We start from the raw sequence: 24,172 nt of genomic DNA, 5'->3' as shown, positions 1-24,172 counted from the left end.
TCTTTGTCAAGTGGGACTCTTTTCCTCCATTTCCTTATTGTTTGTAAATTATTTTATGTAGTTAACTTGGTTTAAGTTGAGTTGTTTATAGGTCTGTGTGATTTTTTAAAACTTTTCTAGTTATCCTAACGTGTGCGTATGTGTGTGCACATGTGTATTAATAAATAAGTAATGTACATATTATTTGGTCATAAGAATTGTTTCTTTGTCAGAAATTGGTGTCTTTGTATTTTTTGTTTGCAGTTTTCCAAGATAGGAACAATTCTGTCACTAGTTACTGTCAAGGAATAGTAAATATTATTGAGGTTTTATAACATGAATATAAAACAATAAAACTAAAAGTGGAGCGGAAACCAAAATGGTGTGTGACTTATCTAGAGAAATGCCATATATATTTATATACTCTAATATGCACAAGGAATCACTTCGAGCTGAGATAAAATTAATCCCACTACTACATAGGGAGTGATTCAGATGTGCTGTTCAGTTGGGATCAATATCCAAATGTTTCAGAAGCTCATTCACATTTGTATTAATGTATTTTATCTATAAATCACAATATTTCAGCTGCTGTGGTATTTCCTTTCTGCTTCTGGACCCAGATTAAACCAGGAAGTTTAAAAGGCAAAAAAAATTAAAAGACAAAAATTAAAAATTAAGGGTTTCATTCTAGAGGCTTTATCTGAATAGAAAGGGCAACAGGCTCAGGCCATGGCCAGACCTTTTCAGAGCTCAAATATGATTCTGGTTCAGGTCTTAATTACCCAAAGCCTCTTCCTATGGGTGTTCACTTTACTCATATGGACCACCAGAAACTCACTTAAAGATTTCCTTTATTGTAATGATCCAAAAGCAATCACACCAAGTCCAGCCACCAGTTTGGGACTCTACAAAGTGCATGAACTAGTTCCTGGAAATCAGACAGCAAACTTTACAGATGATAACAAGGGAGGGACCAGCTCTAATGTGTAGATCCAGAAGGAGAGGAAAATGGAAGCTTCCAGTGAAGTAACTTCCAGTGAAGTTCTAGTGTAACTTCCAATGAAGACAAGCTATTGACTCCTGTTTGGACCTTTAGGTTCACTCAATAGAACTTGTGTCTACACACCACTAAAGTTATAGTTCAGATCCTAGCTGTAGTAATGTGTAGTGCACATGGTGATTATATGCACCCTTTATGCTGGAACTAAAGTAAGAGTATCTGGCCATCAATTATCCCAATTAGCTCTGGAAGTTACAAGTTTCTTGCATTAAAGGGAGTCTATAGCCTATATCTAGTGTCAAGCAATTTGTTTCTATTAATATCCAATTTATCATTTCCTTTCAGAAGGCATGAACATTGTAAAATGAAGGACATGTCTGAATATCTACTGGCACAAGCATCTTATTTCTTCAGTATTTCTGTATACAATAAAATCTCAGTTACTTGAACTGCTTGGATGACAGCAAATGGCTTGCAGTAAAATCAGGAATCAGCAAGCCAGGACACCCTGGAAGGTCATAAGAAAAGGAGATACTCATAGTCAAACTGGGATCTGGATAACTGGTATTTGGCTGTAATTTCAAATTATATTCTAGCTGAAATGTGAACACTTCCGACAGATCCAACAACTATTTTTAGCTTAACGGTTAACCGTCTTAATGTCACCTATGGATATTTTCTTCCAGTGAATTAGGTTTAAATTAATGAGAGACATTAAATCCATTATAGATTAATCTAGTAACCCGGCTTCTTTAACTCGTTTCTTTCTCCTATGCCTTTTGAGATCTTTTGTTTGTTCCATCAGAGTCACTTTGAATTAAAACCCCTGTGTCACCCCCCTAAAATGCATGATAAAAAGCACCTGACAATTTCAAGAGGTTAAATGACTATGATCTGTGAGCTGTCCATGCTGCATCCAGACAAGAAGATGCAGTTTGACACCATATCTAATCTCCTGTGACATTCAAGTTTTAAGCGATGTTCAAAGAGATGAAAGGGCTGGCTCTGAACGTATCCCAACGTGAACTGGTCTTCTGTCTGTTAACTTGCTAATGAACCATGATTGAGTAAAGTAATGAAGAGTTTACAGAGAGCCCCAGGAAACCAATTTCCAATTTTGCAACCAGCAGGCTTTAACTTCACTGCAGCCTTTGCTAATTTTATCTAGGAGGGGACTTGGATACTAAATGCCATTTCTGCTTTGTGAGTCAGACAGACTTTTCCACTTCCCATATACTTACTTGCTAATGAATGTCTCTTCTTCCGATCCATTTTATTTCCATCCATACTCGTTATAAATAGGCTGGAGTGGCTAAAATATGATTACTGTGAGAAATGGAATTATAATCACTTTGAGAATCACAGGTATTGAAAGACTTCTGGATTTTAATCCTGAGCCTGACTATGGGTGAAACATAGAGACAGAAAGCTGTCAGGTTACTTTTTATGAGAAATTAAGTAGGGACGAGTAAAATATTTATACATTACTTATTTATGTGAGTTTAAGGAAACATACCTTTTTCTCCACTGTCCACTCTATTAAAATGTGTTTCCAATTTATTTATTTCTCTGCATCTGTAAGCCTCAAGTTCTGTCACCTAAAAACAAATCAACAGTAACAGTACACACACAACAAAAGAGTAAAATCAGAGAAACCACATGTAAAGACAAAATATGGATTCCTGAAGTTATAAATCAGAGATGCTCAACACAGGCATCCCCACTGACCAGAGGTGTTTTTCATACTCAGGCCTTCACTAAATCACAAACATCACATCTAATTTCTTTCCTTTATTCTCAGAAACACACCATCTGGAAATTGAAATTTCCAAATTAAACTGTTCCAGTACAACATCTCAGCAAGTATGCTGGTATTCTCAGGCACAGGTATCTAGGAATAACAATTGAACACACCTATCGTATTATTATAAGATTGGTAAAAACAAAAAATTAATGTTTTCATATTACAACACAGCTTTTATTTCAAATGGTGTACAATCTGGAGCATTAAAAGTCCCCCTATCCTGCTGAAGGGATCACACACACACCCCTCCACCTCCACACACACACCCCATAGCAGTTTCAGTGGATTCGTCACCCAAGGTAGGACATTTTAACAATGGACTCGGTCCTGCAACCTTTTCAACATGACTTCAGCTGGATCACTCATGTGAGTAAGGACTGCAGGGTGGGGCCCCATGACCATAGCTTATCACCAATGCTTTACTTGGAGGGTGGCACTGAGGGAGTGACAAAGACGAATTTTGTACAATGATTCATACCAGATTGACAGGAGTCATGGATTAACATGGTTAACGGAGTCAAGAAAAGAAATCTGAAATGTAAAAGCTATCAGTAACCAATGTCATAAATGAAAAACAAAAGCGACTTTTAGGAAAAGCAGTAAATCCCTCCTTTAAAAAAAAGGAAGCAGAATTGAGAAATCTGGGTGTTTTCTATGCTCTCTCTCCCTCTTAAAGGCATTTGTGTATCTATTTGCATGTTCCAGAGCATCTTCTGGTTAAATAGTGAGATAAATGGCAAACTGTCAACAGTCCTTCATGGGAGGAAATGTGCTTCACAATTACCAAAAGAAAAGAGGCTTTTTACTTTTTATTTTAGGGGCAGAGGAAGCAAAAAGCATCATTCAGATGAATATCTCTCTAGATGTTCTCTCCTTAATGTTGTTTTCTCAGTCATCCTTTTCCTAGTTTCAGCTGAGTGAAGACTGCAATACTATGAAGGGGAAGGGAATTGGAAGGCTTGAACAACAAAGAAAGGCCCAAAATGCCAATCAGCACAGGCAAAGCTGGATATTTTATTGCATTTGGCTCATTGGTTAGAATGCTGTTTTACTTTAAAATGAAATATCCTTTGATTTAAAGAAGGTCGAGAAACAAAGGCTTTTAAAACCCTGTATTTCTCCTTCTAATCTGGTGCATAATTTAACCCCTTCCTCTTGACTCATTTTGCATATCCAGAGCCTAGTTTATTAAAGCTGGAAGTAGAACAGGATGCAAAGAGCACAGTCCACAGACCCTTCTCCATCCTTACAAAATCTTTACTGTGAACCCAGCCCAAAGCACTGGAGGAGTTAACATCATTATGATCACATCCATTTTTCATTGTTCTTTAACTGGCTAGATTATAGTCCACTAAAACAACCCAATTGTCCTAGACAGTCTCAAGAGAGAGAAACTAGAACCCTGTATTAGTATCTCTAATTACTGAGTACAGCATGACTGTTCCTTAATTAGGGCTCTAACAGGATGGACAGTGTCACAGAGTTATAGGGCATGTGCTAGGCTCTGGCCTTTAAACCATCTCCAAAATGTTCTCAGGATCATCCTTTTTTGAGGCAGCTGTCTCAGGAATTTTGTCCATTGCATAATCAGCTTGTGGCTCCTACTCACCCAGGTGGGAACCCCTCAGGTTCATTCTCCCTAGCCCCAGCCCCCCCATGATCATCTTACCATCTGTGCTGGGTGTGTCTGCTTGGGTCCCCCCACACTGTTCTCCCACCTCTGCTGCTGTATGAGGCTCTCCATGCTCTTCTGCCCCAACTGCGAACCTGCCTGGCCTCTAGCAAGACGGATGGATAGGAGAGGGCTGAGCTGCCACAGCTGCAACCAGGCTCCTCTGTGCCCCTTCTCGGCCGAGGTACTTTGAGAAGCAACAGGCTGGCAGCAGTAGCAGCCACAGTGGCCAGGCTCAGTGGTCCGCTGCCAGAGCGAGGTGAGCAGAACCATCAGAGAAAAGGGGGCAGGGAGGCTGCCAGGCAGGAGCATCGTTGGTGTCTGACGGGGGCAGGAGAGGGGAAGTTGCTGCAGAGTGGAAGGGGGGGGGGGGGAGACATGTTACTGGTGGGCCTTTTCCATCCCAAATTTCTCTCCCCTTTCTGGCTTGACAGTCTTGCAGGTGCCATGCAGCTTCTTCCTGAGTGACCTCCACATGGGACTGGGAATGAGCAGCTCCTTCTGGCAATGTCTGAGGTCACAGCCTGGCAGAGAAGAGAAGGATAAAGTGGGGAGGTGGCAGCTTCCAGATGTAGCATAATGCCCAGGGACAACAGATGCTGCCTCATCTCATTTATTGTTTCTTACTTTGCATGAAATGGTTCAGATGTTTTGGGGTTTTGTACCTCATAGGTGGCAACCCTACCTGGGAGTAACCCTGTTAGTGCATCAGCCCCCAAAGGCCCACTCTTTCTCCAAGAAGGGTCATAACCCCACAACTCTGAGACTGAGCCTTTGAGGTCCAGCACTCCTACTACTGCCATGGTTGTATGCAGCAAGTCCAACTGAAGTAAGACTCCTGAGAGATACTTGACCTTCTTAGGGAGCAAGAAATATTTTCAGTGATATCAGACAGCCTTTTCAAAACAAGGCATTGATTAGTCAATGGAACACAGCATGAGAAATAAAGTAAATGAAGCAGTTAGTGGCAAAAAGGCATCCTTTAAAAAGTGGAAGATAAATCCTATTGAAGAAATTAGAAAGGAGCATAAACTCTAGCAAGTGAAGTGTAAAAATATAATTAGGAAGGCCAAAAGAGAATTTAAAGAACAGTTAGCCAAAGACTCAAAAAGTAACTGCATATTATTTTTAAGTACATCAGAGGCAGGAAACCTGCTAAGCAACCAGTGGGACCACTGGATGATCAAGATACTAAAGGAGCACTCAAGGAAGATAAGGCCACTGTGGAGAAACTAAATGAATTTTTTCCATCGGTTTTTACAGTTGAGGATGTGAAGAAGATTTCCAAACTTGAGCCATTCTTTTATGGTGACAAATCTGAGGAACTGTCCCAGACTGAAGCATCATTAGAGGAGGTTTTGAAACAAACTGTTAAATTAAACAGTAAAGTCACCAGGACCAGATGATATTCATCTAAGAGTTCTGAAGGAACTCAAATGTGAAATTGCAGAACTACTAACTGTGGTATGTAACCTATCATTTAAATCAGCTTCTGTACCAGATGATTAGAGGATAGCTAACGTGACACCAATTTTTAAAAAAGGCTACAGAGGAGATCCTGACAATTAAGCCTAACTTCAGTAGCAGGCAAATTGGTTGAAACTATAGTAAAGAACAGAATTATCAAACAAATAGATGAAAATGATTTCTTGGAGAAGAGTCAACATGGTTTTTGTAAAGGGAAATTATGCCTTACCAATCTACTAGAATTCTTTGAGGGGGTCAACAAGCATGTGGACAAGAGTGATCCAGTGGATATGATGTACTTTGATTTTCAGAAAGCCTTTGACAAGGTCCCTCATCAAAAGCTCTTAAGCAAAGCAAGCAGTCATAAAATAAGAGGGAAGGCCCCTCCTGGATCAGTAACTTGTTAAAAGATAGGAAACAAAAGGCAGGAATAAATGGTCAGTTTTCAGAATGAAGAGAGGTAAATAGTGGTGTCCCCCAGGGATCTCTACTGGGACCAGTGCTGTTCAACAAATTCATCAATGATTTCAGAAAAGAGGTAAACAGTGAGGTAGCAAAATTTGCAGATGATACAAAACTATTCAAGATAATTAAATCCAAAGCAGTCTGAGGAGTGTTACCAAGGGATCTCACAAAATTGGGTGACTGGGCAACAAAATGCCAGATGAAATTCAACGTTGATAAATGCAAAGTAATGCACATTGGGAAACATAATTCCAAATATACATATAGAATGATGGGGTCTAAATTAGTTGTTACAACTCAAGAAAGATCTTGGAGTCACTGTGGATAGTTCTCTGAAAACATCCAATGTGCAGCAGCACATCAAAAAAGCTAACAATGTTGGGAATCATTAGGAAAGGGATAGATAATAAGACTGAAAATAGCATATTGTTTCTATATAAATCCATGGTAAACCCACATCTTGAATACTGTATGCAGATCTGGTCACCCCATCTCAAAAAAGCTATATTGGACTTGGAAAAGATATCAAAAAGTGCAACAAAAATTATTAGGGATATGGAACAACTTCCATGTAAGGAGAGATTAATAAGACTGGGACTTTTCAGCTTGGAAAAGAGACGACTGATGGGGAGATATGATAGAGGTCTATAAAATCATGACCGGTATGGAGAAAGTCAATAAGGAAGTGTTATTTACTCCTTCTCATAACACAAGAACTAGGCAGACACCAAATGAAATTAATATGGCAACTGGTTTAAAACAAACAAAAGAAAGTATTTCTTCATGCAACCCACAGTCAACCTGTGGAACTCTTCAGCAGAGGATGTTGAAGGCCAAGACTGTAACAGGGTTCAAAAAGAACTAGATAAGTTCATGGAGGATAGGTCCGTTCATGGCTAAAGCCAGAATGAGCAGAGATGAAAAACCATGCTCTGAAATGTCCCTACCCTCTGTTTGCCAGATGCTGAGAATGGGTGTCAGGGATGGATCACTTAATGATTATCTGTCCTGTTCATTCCCTCTGAAGCACCAGGTATTAGCCACTGTTGGAAGACAGGATACTGGGCTAGATGGATCATTGGTCTGACCCAGTATGGCCGTTCTTACGAGAAAGTCCTTAGGGTAGCATGGTAAACCAAGCTCAGATCACAGTCTATATTGAAAGGAGCCCTACTCCAAGATGCCATGCTCCTCCAAGATCCATCTTGGCTCCCAATCTCTGTGTGTGTGAGCCTACTCTGTTCTAGGCAGCAACATGTCTTTTTGTCTCCTGTTGTAAACCTTCTGCATTCACATATTCAGTCTTTCGCTTCCCAGTTAAGTGTTAATGTTCAGTCATTGGGGCTCCCATTGGAGCCTGTTATATTAATTTAGATGGAAATTATGGGCCCATTGAGTCATAAATGTTAACTTGACCCTGTCACTGTCCAGTTAAACAGTGTTAAACAAGATTTGGTGTTTGATATACAGAGACTTCAGGCTGCACAGTACCATGGCAAATACCATTAAAAACCCTTTTAACCTTTTCTTAAAGATACAGTAAAAGAAGGAAATAGGTAAAGCATTTGAAATATAAGGTATTAAGTATTGAGGTTTTCATTGTAGCAACATCTCTTGCTCCCTTTCTCTTTAGCTGGAGAGGGTTTTTAGAAGGAAGCCCTGCATTCATCACACACACAGTTCCTAGTTAAAATCCATTTATAAATATGAGAGGATCATTTGTTTTGATGATGTTCAGCATACTTGCATTGGCTGTACATTTTGAGAAGGGTTCAAAGCTTGTAAAACACCTACATTGATAACATTTCCTCATCAGGACAGGTTGCTGCAAGACTGGGTTATTTTTGATGGAGTTGTTGGTGGGGTACTATGTTTCATTAATTGTTCTAACAGGTATTTAACATATTTTCCAGCTCAACTTCAAATGGTGTTGAAACAATAATTCACATATAAAGTTGTAAATTTTACAAGTCATGTAGTTGCTTTCCTATCTGAAAGCATACAATAATTAATTCTTATTATAAACAGTATTACTGTAGTGCCTAGAGGCCCTAGCCAAGATTGGCATCCTGTTGTGATAGACACAGCACACAAATACAGGAAGACAAAGACTATTAGCCAAATATTTTAAAATCTAAGAGCTTGTCTACAAGGGATATTACTGCATGGAAAGCCAGGGTGTGAATCTACACCACAGTAGCTTGCTGTGCAGTAACGTCCTTTGTGGACATTTCTACAATGCACTGAAAGTCCCAGAGTGCACTTTGCCTACCATTATTTATAAAATTGTACAATCTAAGAAGAGAAAATTATGAACAGCAACAAGGATCCACAAATCTCACCAACTGCTGCTGCCTCAAATAAAACCTAAATTTTATTTATTTTATGTTTTATGAAAGAGTGCCCATCATTAAATCCCTGGGCACATCTACAACACTCATAATGAAACTTGAAGCACCAAGAAATGTTAGCCAGAACATTTTCTCCATACCACAGCCTCAATAAATCCTTTTCAATCACCCCTTAGGCAAAAGCCTTAGTGAAGAAGTGAGTCTTACATTGTGCCCTGAAGGTCCACAAACATAGGTCCTGTCAAACCAACAGAAATGAGATCCAGCACAAATGATCCTTCACTGATAACACCCTGCCTACAACCTCCAGGGTTCAATTTTAGGGAATATTATCAGAAGGTCTCAATTGCCATGAGTCTACACAAGGAAAGAGTTGTTGTATAAGGTATCAAGAACTGAGAAGCAGTAATGGAAAAAGACTTGAGGGTCATGGTGGACAATCAGTTAAACATGTTAGTGCAACACTAAAAAGGCTAATGCAATCCTTGGATGTATAAACAGGTACATATCCAGTAGCAAGTTTATATTATCTCTCTGTTTGGCATTGGTGCAGCTGCTTCTGAAATATTGTGTTCCATTCTGGAAGGATGTTGATAAATTGAAGAGTTCAGAGAAGGCCCACAAGAATGATTTAGGGATTTAAAAAAACATACCTTACAATGGGAGACACAAGGTGGTCAATCTCTTTAGCTTGTCAAAGGAAAGACTGACTTGATTAGTCTATAAGTACCTATCCAGGAAACAGAAATTTAATAATAGAGGGCCCTTCAATCTAGCAGACAAGGATATAACAAGATCCAATGGCTGGAAGTTGAAGCTAGACAAATTCAGTATGGAAATAAGGTTCAAATTTTAACAATGAGGGTAATTAACCATTGAACCAATTCACTAAGTTTTGTGATGGATTCACCATCACTAGCAATTTTAAAATTAAAATTGGATATCTTTCTAAAAGATGGTTATAGTTCAAACAGGAATTAATTCAGGGAAATTCAATTGTCTGTGTTATGCAGAAGATCAGGCTAGAAAATCACAATGGTATCTTCTGGCCTTAAAAATCTGTGAATCTATGTAAAACAGTAGAGATGAATTCTAGTATACTTACCTATTATTTCTAAAAATTGCATTAATATGCACAACAAAGCTAGCACAGGAAGTGAACAGTCACTTTCTGTAGCAGCTGCTGCTTTGAATTGCCCCATGTAGAACAATTTGCTGTACTTAAATGATTGCAAAGACAATGATAACTGTGGCAACATAAGCATCCAAGAAGAAATTTTTCCAATCTACTGGTTAAAAACTGAAGGAAAATGTTGCTTAAGATGAACATCAGCACTGAAGGCACTCAGAGACTATGGTAATGAAGGTGGTATAAAAACCTATATAAAATAGATTAGACTAAAAATAATCAAAGTTGGGGATTGATTAGTACTCCTTATTTATGATTAATGGGTGGAAAAATCCCTAATCTCATCTGTGTAAGAGTGTTTCTGTCCTTCAAGCTAGAGGTGTACATTCCAGCTCAAGAAGATATATCTGTGCTAGCTCTGATGAAGCTAGCACTCTAAAAATAGAGAATAGCTATGGCAGTGTGAGCAGTGAGCGATAATATATGACCCCCTCCAAGACATTATATATGTAGCCAGGGAAGATAGCCGCTCCTGCCACTCATGCCATCTTGGCTACACTCTATTTTTAGCAAGCTAGCTTGCTCAAAGCTAGTGCAGGTATGTCTCCTCAAGCTGGAACTTTCATCTCCTGCTCAAAGTGTAAACATACCCTTAGAGTGTGAATATCCCTCAATGCCATGGGCAAAGCCATTTCTATATGCTTCCCCCTACTCTCCAGCATCATCAAAGGCTCATCTGGACATAGCTTCAATCAATCCTGTTCTGTACACTCCCACTGAAGCTCTGATACTGGCAACTGTTGGGAGACAGGATTCTGAGCTATATAGACCATTGGTCTGACCTAATATGGCAGTTCTTATATTCTAACTTACTCTCATTCACAGTACAAGTCCAGACAAGCAGTGGAACACAGAGAGACTATACTAAGAGCTAAGTGTAACCAACAAAATGATGGCATTGCAGCCCAAAGTTTTTCCCTTACTGGCTTCGTAAGTAATTACACATTAAACAGGAAAGTGGCAGACTGAAACATTGTTATACTCTTCAATAGAGAGATCTTTGAATGGACGAGCAAATGCCTAAAACCATCTTCTGGGACTTCTCCAACAGGAAGCAACAGAGTGATGAAAGCACAATCCCAACTTGCAGTCTAGAGATGGGTCACCAATCTCCAATGGCCAACAGCATTGAAGGCTGCTGTCAGGACTAAAAGAATCAGCCTAGACACATGGCACACAAGAACTAATATAATCATGAAAAAATTGCAGTCTCTGTGCTACCACCAGGCCAAAATCCAAACAGTAAAAAAAGAGGATTCCAGAGAGCACCAAAGATTCGTGGTCCTGATTTTTTTAGTTGCCTTTCTGAATTAACTTGGAGACTAATACTTGGCTAGACTGTCAAGATCAAGGGAGGGCTTCTTGAGCAAGGGTCTAACATTTAATTTGAGGGAAATTGTCACTTTGCCTTTTCATCAGAAGGTGATCAGATCTGCCAGTGAAGAGCCTAGTACACCCTTGCTCTTTAAAAAAAAAATTAACATACAGCTATGAAGCTCAGTCTCACCAGTTGTAGGCTGCAGTTCATTCAAGAAGTAAAACTGCATGAAACTGAACCAGAAATATCCTGATGTTTGTTTTCTCACCCTGCTGGCTCTGGAAGCTCACCATTTGCTAGTCTTTACCAGTTACAAAAGTGGTGGCAACAGGGGAAAAGCAGTATAGATTGTTGGAAGTATGAGAAACTTGCTTGTGGTGTACCTGTGAGTAGGGCTATTTCTCTTCCACTCACAAGGTAGAGGAAAGGGAAGAAGGCCCAACAGCTCCAATGTCCCCATGTCTTTTCACTCCATATAGTAATTAGGGGCTGCAATGCCTGATACAAAGCAGGGATGGACTTCTTTGAACATCTTTCAATTGATTCCACCTGAAAGCAGAAGGAGCCAGAAGTGCATGAACAGAGCATAACATTTACATAGCTGACCCAATGATCCAAGAGTTACTACCTCAAAATTATGGAAGATGTACTGCTAGGCTGCAGTAAAAAAAAATGGAAATCATAAGTTCTTTGGGGGAGAGAGACTCTTTTTGTGATATGTTTGTACAGAGTCTAGTATACCAGGTTTCCAATCAATGATTGGGACCCAAGAGACCACCAAAATACAAATAAATAAAAATGGATGAGTTGGAGACCAGAAGGCTGGAGCAGGAGTACAAAAATTGAATCCTATAGTGTATGTCTAGGGAGATGCCTACCACAAGCTTTTGTCTCAGAAGAACAAAATTAATCTATTGTTTTTAACAGCCTGAAGACCACTAGCCCTTAGAAGACTAGATCTCTTCAATAAACTGACTTCTGCAATCATTTTCTTTCATGAAATGAAATGGATCTAAGTTATTAATCGGTGTATAACAAAAGGTTCACTATTTCTTCTTGGGATGCATTGCTCTCTACATGATGATTTTAAAAATGGAAAGTGAGTCTACATTGTATACAATTCCTAAGCCACTAATTGAAAATGTATTATGAAAGGGAATGCATGGCTGAGACTCTTTATTCAGTTCCAGTAACAGATTCAATGACATTTTCAGCAATAGCTCTCCATTATCTACATTGTATTACTTGGTAAATTTAGCAGAAAGAAGGGGATGGGAAAATATAAAAACAAGAAATATGAAAATAATGAAACTTTAATGTAGCACAAAAAGTGTGACAGATGTAATACCACAAAGAGGCATTAAATATGTCCCAGTCCATCTCTTTATCTCTCTCTCATCCCGTCACTATCAATTATTCCTAATGTTTCTCCCTTTTCCTGCTAGACCTAAGAAAGTAAAATTAATTTGGGCTGTTGCTTGTTATCTCTCCATCCAAACTGGCTACTGGCATTTCAAAACCCTGTGATACAAAATCTCTCTTAGAGGAGAAAATTATAGTAATTCTACCAGAGATGTCATTAGTCATTTTAGTATTTGTTTGTTTCTTGCTGTTTTTAAAAAAAATGTTTAAACAATAACGACTACAATTCCCAGCTAACCTACTTTTCTTAAATTTGCTCATTGTTTTTCAGATCCACAACATTTTCCAATAGAAGTTATATTAGTCTTTTTAGCATGGATCAATGCAGATGAAAGAGTGCCATGAGCAGAGCTCATTTGTCCTTGTCAACTGTGGATAACTGCCTAAATACACTTAAAATAAAATTACACTGGAAATAGCCTGATCCTATCAGCTTTATTTAAAGTAATAAGCACTATTAGGTCTTTAAGGCCTAATTTAAAGCTGTGATAGCTTACAAAGACGTAGTGAATTCACCTACAGCAATATTTAAAATGATAAGCTGATATATTATAATGTATATAATGAAGCATAATGCACCACAGAGCTTTTCAAACAAGGTATGCTAAGAATAGGCTGATCCCAGCACAGAAATTCGAATTCCAAGGCTAAGGTTAATTATTTCTCAATTCTGGTAACTGTTCCCGTTCAAAAATATTTCCCAATACATACAATTCATGTTAAAATGTAGTAATCAATAAAATATGTTAACGGAATCATGTGAAGTGTAAAGGTACAGTCTGTTCCAGACGAAGCCATTTGAATATTTAGAGAAGTGTGTTTATGTATCAGTGCCGTCGCAGCTGAAGGTTTAGAATTATGTGTTGGGTCTTCAGCTAGACTTGGTGAGCAAATCCTTGCATCTTTGCAGATACATTTTCAGGAATGAGACCTTATTTATAGTTTAGATGTCAAATATGCATCTTAAGAATTCAAGATGATCAGATCCATAAATTACAGCACCCAACACTGGATCCAAACTACCTGAACCTCTTGCATCTGACAAACTGGATCTGAAATCTTTCCTTCAAATTGGCCATTCTTTCAGCACTGTGGCATTTCTGCTTCTGCAATCCTGACTATACACAGGAAGACCAGAGGCAAGACAAAAAGAAAAAGTAATGGGAGAAAAATCAGAAACTTTTTGAACTCCAGATATTTGTTGGCCTTTTGGATCAAGTTTTGGGAGAAGATTCTGGCCAGCTCCTTTTAGTCAATCTACTATTTAACAATCACATGACTACAGCTAGTTGTATTTGTTTTATATAAAGTAAATATTTAAATATACCACTCCTTATACATGAAACATGATTGTCCAAATGCCACTGTGGTCCCAATTCTGGAAAGCACTTAAGCACTTACAGTCACAGAACTTAAGGCCAGAAGTGACCACTAGATATCTACTCTGACCTTCTGTATACCACAGGCACCAACACCACCCAGCACCTGCACACTGAACCCAACAACAGAAATGAGACCACAGTATTACAGCCCACAGAAGACTACATTATTATGTGCCATAGCCAGAGAACAGGAAGGACCAAAGTGCACCAGTTCTCAAGGCCGCCCCCTCCCCCATGATGGAAGGGAAATGATTAAGGGCTTGTACACACTAGCCCTTATGTCAGTATAAATTATGTCACTCAGGGGTACGAATAAGCCACCCTCTGAGCAACATAAGTTACACCAACTTAAGCACTGGTATGCACAACGCTATGTTAGTGGAGAGCTTCTCCCACTAGCATAGGTACTGCCACTCATGGAGGTGGAGTTATGCCAGCGGGAGAGCTTTCTCTGATCAACATAGAGCATCTGCACTAGCAGAGCTACAAAGGCGAGTGCTTCTAGTGTAGACTAGCCCTGAGTAAGAAACACCCAGATAATCCTGGGAAGAGACCCACATCCACGCACTGCAGAGGAAGGTGAAAGACTCCCAGAGTCACTGCCAATCTGACGTGCCAGAAAATTCTTTCCCAACCCCACATACAGTGATCTGTTAGACCCCCAGCATCTGAGCAAGAACTAACCAGCCAAGCACCTGAGAGAGACAGAATGCATGGTACCATCTCAGAGCCCTGGCCCACCCTCCCACCTGCAGCCTTGTCCATACTTCAGAGCAGTGGTTTTCAAACTTTTTAGGCTGCATACTCCTTCCAAATAATGTAGTCTATCACATACCCCCATCTGAGATAGGGGCATTATAGATCTATGATTAGATTGCCAAGTCTTGCTAAATAAAATGTGTTGTCCGTCATTATAGGATTTTTCTCACATATCCCCTGATGAGAGCTCACGTAACCCTAAAGGTAAACATACCACAGTTTGAAAACCAATGCTTCAGAGGAAGGAGATAAAATAACTTCCCAGGATACACTTGGACAGACTACAAGTTACATTAGTAACTTTGAAATTAATGGGGCTATCTGCATATTGAAACCTAGCTGAATTTGGGACTTTCTACAGTAGATTTAAAGAGTAAGAAATTATATTTCCAACAAATCTGCTTCATTTTTTGTCAAACTTGAGATAAACAAGAAATCAAAAATGATAACTTCATATTTAAATAGCTATGTTCATCCTGAAGGATTTCAGAGAGCTTTTCAGTCTGTATCTATCAACTAAATCCATTTCCTGCTGGGGTGAAACATGGCATCCATTTTCACTAGCAATTGAACAAATGGTTTAGGGCAGAAAATAATAATAAACTTCTCCACTTGAAACTAGAGAAGGATTCCTTGGCAGACTGAATGTAATTACCCAGGTAGGAATCCTACCACAAAATAAGTCTAACACCACCTTTCTTGAAAATATTTTCCAGGGATCTTTAATGCTCAAAAATGGTAAGGGCCTCTGTTTAACATACCATGCAAACAAATTTACTAAGGTACTGATTTCAGTGCCAGGACATTGATGAGACAGATAATCTGGGAACCATGCTGGTGCATTGATTTGGTGCTGTCTCAGCACAGATGTGAGTTCTGTGAAAAGTGAGGACAGGAAATGTTATCTGATCCTGTATTCATACGAGTGCTGTTTCATTGCTCCCAAATTATCTCTGCCTACTAATAGGAGTAAAGCCTAAAAGAGGAATGCACAGGCAAGCAGCTTGCATGCATGATGAGCCCATTTCTCCTCGGTCACCCCCATTCTCTAGCATGCACCCTATATAGCCTGGGCTCTTGAGAGTAAGGAAGTATGCAATGAGAGGTAGGGGAATTACCACCTAACCTTCAGAATAGAGGGCAATGTCTAGCATTTAATCTTACTTGCTCCTATATCTAGCCTCAGCTCATGCTTGTGCTGGAGTACAACAGTGTTACGCTCCTAATTGCACTCATGGACTGGCAGGATCAAACCACAATGTTGGTGTAAAGTAACAAGAATGACCGACAGACTCTTTAGCATATGTTACACACTGATTGGAAGAGCCCTTCCAGATCACTCTTCACAAAGTTCTGATGCTCTTTATCAGGGTGATTTTCAAATAAGATCCCTTTTTAAAAAAATGATGTGACTCTCCAGGCCTATAGTCTAACAAAATTAGTATTCATCTAGATAAGTTACTCATCACTCAGCCTGGACAACTCCAATAATACAGGAAATAGGTTTATTCCATTCAGACACTGACTTTAGTAGAGTTAATATTTAGACAAAGTTTAACGGTTCTTGAACCATATGACAAGCTTTTTAATATTTACTGTGAGCACTTTTTGCACATCTAACTATGAAAATAGGAGAGATTATAAAGAACAAGTTTTACTGAATGCTTTCATAACATACTCCATGATGGTTGTCAAGTGCCTGGATCCCAAGCAATCTCTCTAGTTTTGCTTTAGGGATAGATCTTTCAATAAGAACAAGTGAAGGTACTTGTGACAACTGTAAATTCTTCAACAATTCAACTTGTCCTTTCTTTTAACATACTTGGTTTGTAATCATGTATGTGTAATTGAGAATATGGCTAAAATGAAGAACTTTCAAACTCATGTCATATTGGAAATGCGGAATAAAACCAAGTACAGTCATGTTTATGGGTGTTATGGGAAACATACTTGCCAGTCATACCATGTTGTGAGATACTATCACTTTTTCCCCTGTTCAAACATAGAAGGGGAAACTACAGCTCTTTGAGTGATTTCCAGTGTCTGTATTAATTTAACTATATCCATAGGCAATACTTTCCTGATTTGACCATATTGGAGCTAGGAACAATAAAGAAATCATTAGTCAAGTAGACTGCCAATAGTCTATTTGATTTGATATAGGTTCTCATACCTCACTCACCAGTGTAGTAACTCAGGGGCCTTGAGTGGCACATTAAGCAATATGACTAACATCTGTCATGTGTTTGTTCTCTTATTCTCTCCCTACAGAAAGAGGTATGTGCAGTGGAGTAATTTTGACATTTAAACACAGAAAGAAAGAGAGCTATGTTTATATTAGAGAAGACAAGGTGAAAGAAATGTATCTTGCACTTGCAATGGAACGTTGTGATGTTTGTAATGATCCTTAGTTCCTGAGGGAGTTCATTCCAGAGTCTCAGGTCAGCCCCTGAGAAAGTTTTGTCTCATGCACAGAAAAATTTTATCCTTATCATAGAAGGTTCCATTTTGCCAGAGGAGCAAAGCTATCAACAACACTCATTGTAAGAGCCTGGAGGGCTAGAACCTTAGAACAGGAGAGCTGTGGGCTGGCAACACATCCACATCACCATCAAAAACTTAGGGTGAGAACATCTGCTGGAGGACTATATGAAACTTGACACTGCCAGACATACAACCCAGCAGGGCCTGAATGGTGGCCCTTGAAGCCCACTGATTGGCTCAGGATATGATATAATCCAGGAGGCCAGCATGGAGAGCTGTCTGAGCAATGACATAGACCCCCCCGCTTGCTTCCGCTCCAAACTTGCCCTTGCTGTAGACACTAGACTCTGGCTTCTGACCCTGGTTCATCCCTGACTCTGCTCCTTGCCTGCTACCTATAACCTAGTACCTGACCCTGACTACCTGGTATCTTGACCTGGTTCTGCCCCAATGTTGCTTCTCGTCTACTGACCACAACATGGTAACTGATGGGTGCACACGTGCTGCCCACATCCTGGTCCTGACAGTCATCAGTCCAAAGCTTTAGTCATTCTTTTAGATGCCTTGGACCCAGCCCACTGAATGCCTTGAAGTCAAGGACAGAGATCTTGATCTTGATTCAGTATTGTACAGAAAGCCAGTATCAGATGTGGAGGAAAGGTTTGATGTGCTCGGAATAGTCACTGTTGCTGATGAGACGCGCTGCAGCTTCTCTACTAGCTGGAGTTTCCTAAGCACTGAAGGTTTCATGCCCAGATATCATATTACTGTAGTCCAGCAGAGAGGTGATGAAAGCATGAATAACTGAGGCCAAGTCATCATCTGCCAGGATGGGATGGAGTCTCCTAGTCAACCGGAGATGATGAAAGGTGTTACTCATGGAAGCTGCTATATATGAGAGTTAGGCATCAGCGAGGAATCCAGAAGCACTGCTAAGCTAAGGACTGAATTGACCAAATGTGGGTGTGTACCTTCAACAAAGGAGACTGCACTGTGGCTGCAAACTTTTCAAAATTCTGCCCACCATGTGTTGCCTGACCTTTTTAAAAGATAAATGATATTTATATTGTTTGCCAATTGATCTGACTGTGATAAGCTTCTTGTCCTAGAATCAGGCTACACAGAATTAAATTCAATTAGTTCAATATCGTGTCGGGAGCCTCAGAGTGTATGACAAGGACACTCACACTGAGGAGGAAGTAAAGCCTTAGAGATCTTTATTAGAATAATGAATATAGCCAGAGAAGCTCCAAGCCACATGAAAAGATAGGAATAACACAAAACTGGAGAACTCCGTGGTACCATTCTTTGCATAAGCTCTTAGATTTGCATACTCACACCCTTCCTTGAGGATCTGGTTGTAAGAGACAAAGGACTAGTCCTGCCGCTGGCGTGCCAATGAGTCCAAAACTCCAGGTTCCTCAATGCCCATGATTGATAGCTTGTCCGAGTTCCCTAAAATCTCAGGGTAACCGTCAGACCATTTATATATGCCAAAGGTTACAGGCCTACTATACTTGACTATACTTATACTAGCTTATGCTAACTTGCTTAAGCTAATATTTTACAGGATACAGGCTTGAAGGTTCCTTGCGTTACAGCTGACTATAATAAAGGATAAGCTAGCCCTCTGGGCTACACAGCATCACTTCTGTCTTGCTCAACCAGCTGCTCTTTATCATGAGCTGATTTCATCCAAGTACCAGGCCATCTTGATGGTAGTTCCATGTGGTGAAGGATAAATAGAGCTGTATGTTGTCTGCATGTTGCTGGCATTTGAGTCCATGGCATCTGACCAGTTCATCTAGTGGTTGCACAGGTTGAACAGTTTCTTAGAGAGAACTGATTCCTTTGGGACTCCCCAAATTGGATTTATACCACTTTTGCACTCCCCCAATATTGATATTAGCCAGGGAATGGTATGGTGTCCAAAATAAGTTAGTTTTGGTTTGCTCTAACTTTTGCACAGCTTTTGCACACACCCTAAAAGGCTGTTCCAGCAGCTGGGGATTGCCAGAGTGTAGATCTGTCCCAAGCCACATCCCCTTTTTCTTGGCCCCTGTACTCTCTGTGCTGGAGAAAAGGAGATGGTAGCATACAAAGCACTACAACAGCCCTATATTGTGTCAGGATTCCTCCACGGCAAGGAAATCTTCCACTACCCATCTAAAATAGCACTGTGGATGTTTTAAGCCACAAAGCAGTGCAAAGCAATCACAGCGAGGTTCTGGATTTGGATTTTTATTTGTTACTGCTTAAGCAGAGGCATTTGGAAATGAAATAAGAGATATTAAAAATAGTTTTAATTCCAGTTCTATATAGACAACGGAAGAACTCAGATGACACACATATATCTGTGTCATCTTAGGTTGGAGATTGTCTCTGAAGAAGATCAGAGGAGGAATAAGGTGTTTGTGTGAGTTGCTGAAATCAAGGACGACTATTTTGCTGAAGGCTCTTTAGCTATTGTGTTATTGTGATAATTTATACTTTTATCCCATGAATCTGAATATATAGGAAACAAGAAGTGTTTCCTCGGATCTTTACAGACAGTTTAACTACCTATGGATTTTGTTAAAAACATTCTAAAAATGTTTAAAATGCTGTTATAATTGTGTCTTTTTGTATATTTACTTATATACCAAACCTGTCTTTGAAGGTGCCTGGGAGCTAGTGATAAAATTTAAAGTTCAGCATCTAAATGCTATAGCCATGGGTGGGACTCTTATGTAATGTCTTGAAATGACATTAGAGGTCTGGTGAACGTTGCAGCAAAGCACTAGGCTGATCTGCAAGAAGAGCCATGTAGCAGTCATACATCATTTCCCCTAACTATCCCAACTGCATCAGCAAAACTGATTAAAGGAAATAAAGCAGAGAGTTATCATTTAGAAGTTAAGGCGAGCCAAATTAGAATAAGAAACTTCAGACTCACAAGATAATTGGCAGGAGCTGAATAAAAGGACACAAGCGCTTTTAGTGAGAATTGCCTCTCTAATGATCTTTAAGTTAGCCATGGAAAAGGGAACTTATCTAAGTGGAATAAGGGTTCTGAATTCATTCTAATAAATGAAAGCCTGGATGAAACCCAGAAATGTAATTATATGTGGAGGAGCATTTGTGTCATTTAGACATTTAAATACCATATTCACCTGCAAATCTGGTGATATTAAGGTGATATGAATGGCACTGACCAATAATTACAATGCAGGAATTAAGGTTGATTTGAAAATCAGGCCCAAGGAGATTATTTTGTGGGATAAGAGAAAATCAGAATAATTATATAAAGATAAGAGAGTCTCTCTCTTCCCCCTCATCAGCGGCCATACATGAAAATGGCAAGGATTTGCCTTTGTATAAAGGGTATTTGTTAGTATGGGAGTATTTCTTGGCAGAAACTTGATGGAAGAGTTTCTATTATGAAGACTGTCAGGTGCCAGAAACTTGTAAACACATGGCTGCCTCTTTGGCACCCCCTGATAGCCTCAGGGCAACCCTGCAAATTGCCCTAAATTCCTCAGAGAAGATCAGTACAGCCTTCAGAATACATAAATAGCCCTGTTTGTGGGCTTAATTTATTACCAAAGAAAGTCCCACTACCATAAACCAGAATCCCCTCAGCACAGTCCAAACAGTACAATACGATGCCCCATCTCCCCGATATGATTTTGGCAACTCTCACCACACTCCAGCTCCCAGGTATGGCTTCAGTTATTCTGACCACGCCCTAGCTGCTGTAACTGAGATTTTTTCTGCCTGGTTGCCTTCCCTGGTAGAATTCCAGCTTTTTTCCTGGAGACATAGTAGGCTCGCCTTCCATTATTCGCCAGCCTTCAGCCCTCTCAGGCCATGGCTCTCTGGCCTGGGGAAGTTTGTAGGTGACCCTCTGACTGCTTTTTTGTCTTCCACTTTCACCAGCTTGATCTGGCGCCATTGCTCAACCAGGGAACACTCACTGGTCCCTCCTTCATGGGCATCCCCACTTCACAGCTCTCAGCCCACCTCTGCCCTTCCTCTGAACTCTCTTTACTTCTGAATGCCTTCCAGAATTCAAACTCTGGGTTCTAAATGGTCTCTCTATGCTCTCGGAGAGACCAATGATCTATCTAGCTCAGTATCCTGTCTTTCAAGGAGGATTCTGAACTCTCATTTGTAACTTCCGGGGCAGCCCCAACTTCCTCATTATACCAGATTAGGGCACACCAGGCCTGGAACAGGAGAGTTGAGGCCTCTTTAATTTAAGGGGACAGCAACCCTGTTAAAAAACTACTCTAAAAAAATCCTCTCTCCACTGCTGCATCAACTCCCGAACAAGAAGATGGTCAAAGGGCAGATGTTAACACCTAAATGATTTAGGCTCCAATACAGGAAAGCAGTTATGTATGTACTTAAATCCATTCCTATTGAGGGCAGCACTTTATATGTTTAACTTTAAGCCAAAAGTTTGGAGTGAAAAGTTCTGAGTTCTATTCCTAATGTTGTGTGTACTCTATGCTCTAAGCTGTTGGCTGTGGCTTTCATCCAAAGCCATGGACGGCAACGTGAAGATTCCAGTTGCTTCAGTGGCCTTTGGATCAGAGCATTTTAGCTGTGGTTCTCAACCTATTTACCATTGTGGGCTGCATATGTAGCTTTCTATGTGTTAGGCTGTATCCACACAATACATATATATATATATATATATACACACACACACACACATATATACACACACACACACACTACCTGTATGGCCCTGAGGATGTCACATGGGCCACAAGCTGCCAACGCACCATGGGTTGAGAATTACTGCCTTATAGTGTTTGTATGCATGTGTCTATGAAAAATTATTTTTAATGGTCCTGCTTTCTTTTGATCCACTTCTCACACAAATATTTCATCCTTCCTTTGTATGAGTAATGCCACAGTATAGCAGACTGAGTAATATATTAAGTGATTTTTTTCTATCAATGTTCATATTTTCCTCATGGCAACTGCTGTCTAGGTACAGTACCCTGTGCTACATCATTATATTTCAGTTTTGCAGGCTTTTTTATTTGTAACTCAGGGCCTGTTTGAGTGTTATTGGATATGCAGTCATTATTTCTGACTACAAATCTTTTTATTAAAATGTGTACAGTAAATCTGAGTTTAAATGTTATCACAGACAAGGTGTCCCAAAAGATCCTTAAACAAAGAACTTTTGAAAGATGACTATTTGTTTTCTCCTCTTCTCTGGGTAAAATCACGACCCCATGAAAGTCAATGGCAAAACTCTCATTGACTTCAATGGGGCTGGGATAGCAAACCTCTGTCTTAATTTTTCAAATCAATTTTAATTATTGTACAATATCAGAATGTAAATTAAACTATTTTCAACCAGCCTATTTAATTAGGAATACTTGAGTAACATTGATGTGCATTAATTATTATGAACCATTTTTCTATCTTGGGTTGTATGCAAGATCCACTCAAATGAATGAGAATCTGCAAACCTATGAATGAAAGCAGAATTTGGCTCTATGTATGCACAGTAGTTCCTAAATTGCTGCAATTTTTTTTTAATTCAACACCTAGTTCTTTGTCTATATTTTTACATCTACAACTGCAGCTGTGCAGCTGTTCATATAAGAAGGTGATCAGACATTTAGAGTTAGTGTTTATACATTCAGAAGAAGACACATGGCCAGATTTGTAAAGAGGTGCATCTGTGTAAGATCTAGCAAAAAAGACGGTTAGGTGTCAGAAGCAGTCCAGATCCTTTTCAGATGTCCATGTGCTATTTTCAACATAGGCACATTTTTTGAAAATTTTCTAGGATTGCCTAATGTGGCAAGGGTGGCTTGTTCTGCCCTTTCATAGGCACTGTGCCCTCTTCAGCTATGACTATGATATGCCTGGGTGGGAGCAGTGGGGGGGGGCCCAGTCCCACCCTCTGCCCCAGGCCCCAACCCAGGGACCCTGTGTGGAATAGTCTCCAAAGTGCCCAGTCCGTGACTTACTCCCTTCCCTGGGTCACCTGTCCTTGGCACCACTGCTCGCAGTCTGCTTCCTGGAACTGGATGAGGAGGGATTCTCCCTCAGGCCTGTGTCTTGGATTCCTGGCCGTGGCCAGACAGGTACCCCCTTTTGTCTCTAGTACCTTTTGGGGTTGTGGTATGTGGCAGTGGTTGCTCCAAGTCCTATAGTAGCGTAGCTCAGCTCAGCTCTGTTTCTCCTCTTAACTCCCTTCCAGCTGCCCCCAGCTGCCTGACAGGGAGGCTTTTAACTGCTGGGGCAAACTCCTTGATTGGCCTCAGCTGGCCTAATTGGCCTAATTGCCCTGGAGTAGCCCCAGCTGGATCACCCAGGGAACAGGGATTTGTTAATCCTGGGGCTAATATAGATCCCCTCTACTACTCTCCTGTAGCCATCAGGTCTGGCCCTGTCACACTATATACAAATGATAAAAGATGATGGGCAAGGGTGCAGGTACAGCAATATGAAAGAAATAATGTATGATTATGTCAGACATTTTCAATATTGTTTATTGTGTACTGGTTCTATGTAGGAATAATCTAACTAAGGTACTTGTGGGGCTCATATTACTGAAGTAACTGAACACTTCATAATCTTTAATGTATTTATTCTCATGCCACCCCACGAATTAGCAAAGGATTATGAATGGGATTATATGATGGATTTGCCTGTGATGATAGGGGACTTGATTCAATGAACCAGAAGGTCCCTTCCAGTCCTATGTTGCTATGTATTATTAGCCCCATTTAACAGAGGGGAAGTAAGACATAGAGAGAATGTCTACACTGCGATAAAAATCCTGTGGCACCAAGTTTCAGAGCCTAGATCAGATGACTCCGGCTTGCAGGGCTCAGGTTGCAAGGCTATACAATTGCAGTGT

General features: G+C 40.0%; 1 long non-coding RNA gene across 1 annotated transcript; it reads right to left on the bottom strand.

Annotated features, from left to right (window-relative positions):
* Positions 1–1,375: 1,375 nt before the first annotated feature.
* LOC137164585 (uncharacterized) lies at positions 1,376–23,492 on the bottom strand. Its single transcript, XR_010923132.1, has 4 exons — positions 23,417–23,492; positions 2,499–2,580; positions 2,224–2,308; positions 1,376–1,490 (listed from the first exon to the last, which is right to left on the bottom strand). It is a non-coding gene; the product is annotated as an uncharacterized lncRNA (long non-coding RNA).
* Between the last annotated feature and the right edge of the window lie 680 nt (positions 23,493–24,172).

This window comes from Emydura macquarii, unplaced genomic scaffold, assembly GCF_026122565.2.
Source record: "Emydura macquarii macquarii isolate MOO-44397 ecotype Brisbane River unplaced genomic scaffold, CSIRO-AGI_Emac_v2 contig_2680, whole genome shotgun sequence".
Taxonomy (NCBI): Eukaryota; Metazoa; Chordata; order Testudines; family Chelidae; genus Emydura; species Emydura macquarii.
The sequence above is the reverse complement of the archived record's forward strand: the minus strand, read 5'-3'. Positions and strand labels throughout refer to the sequence as shown.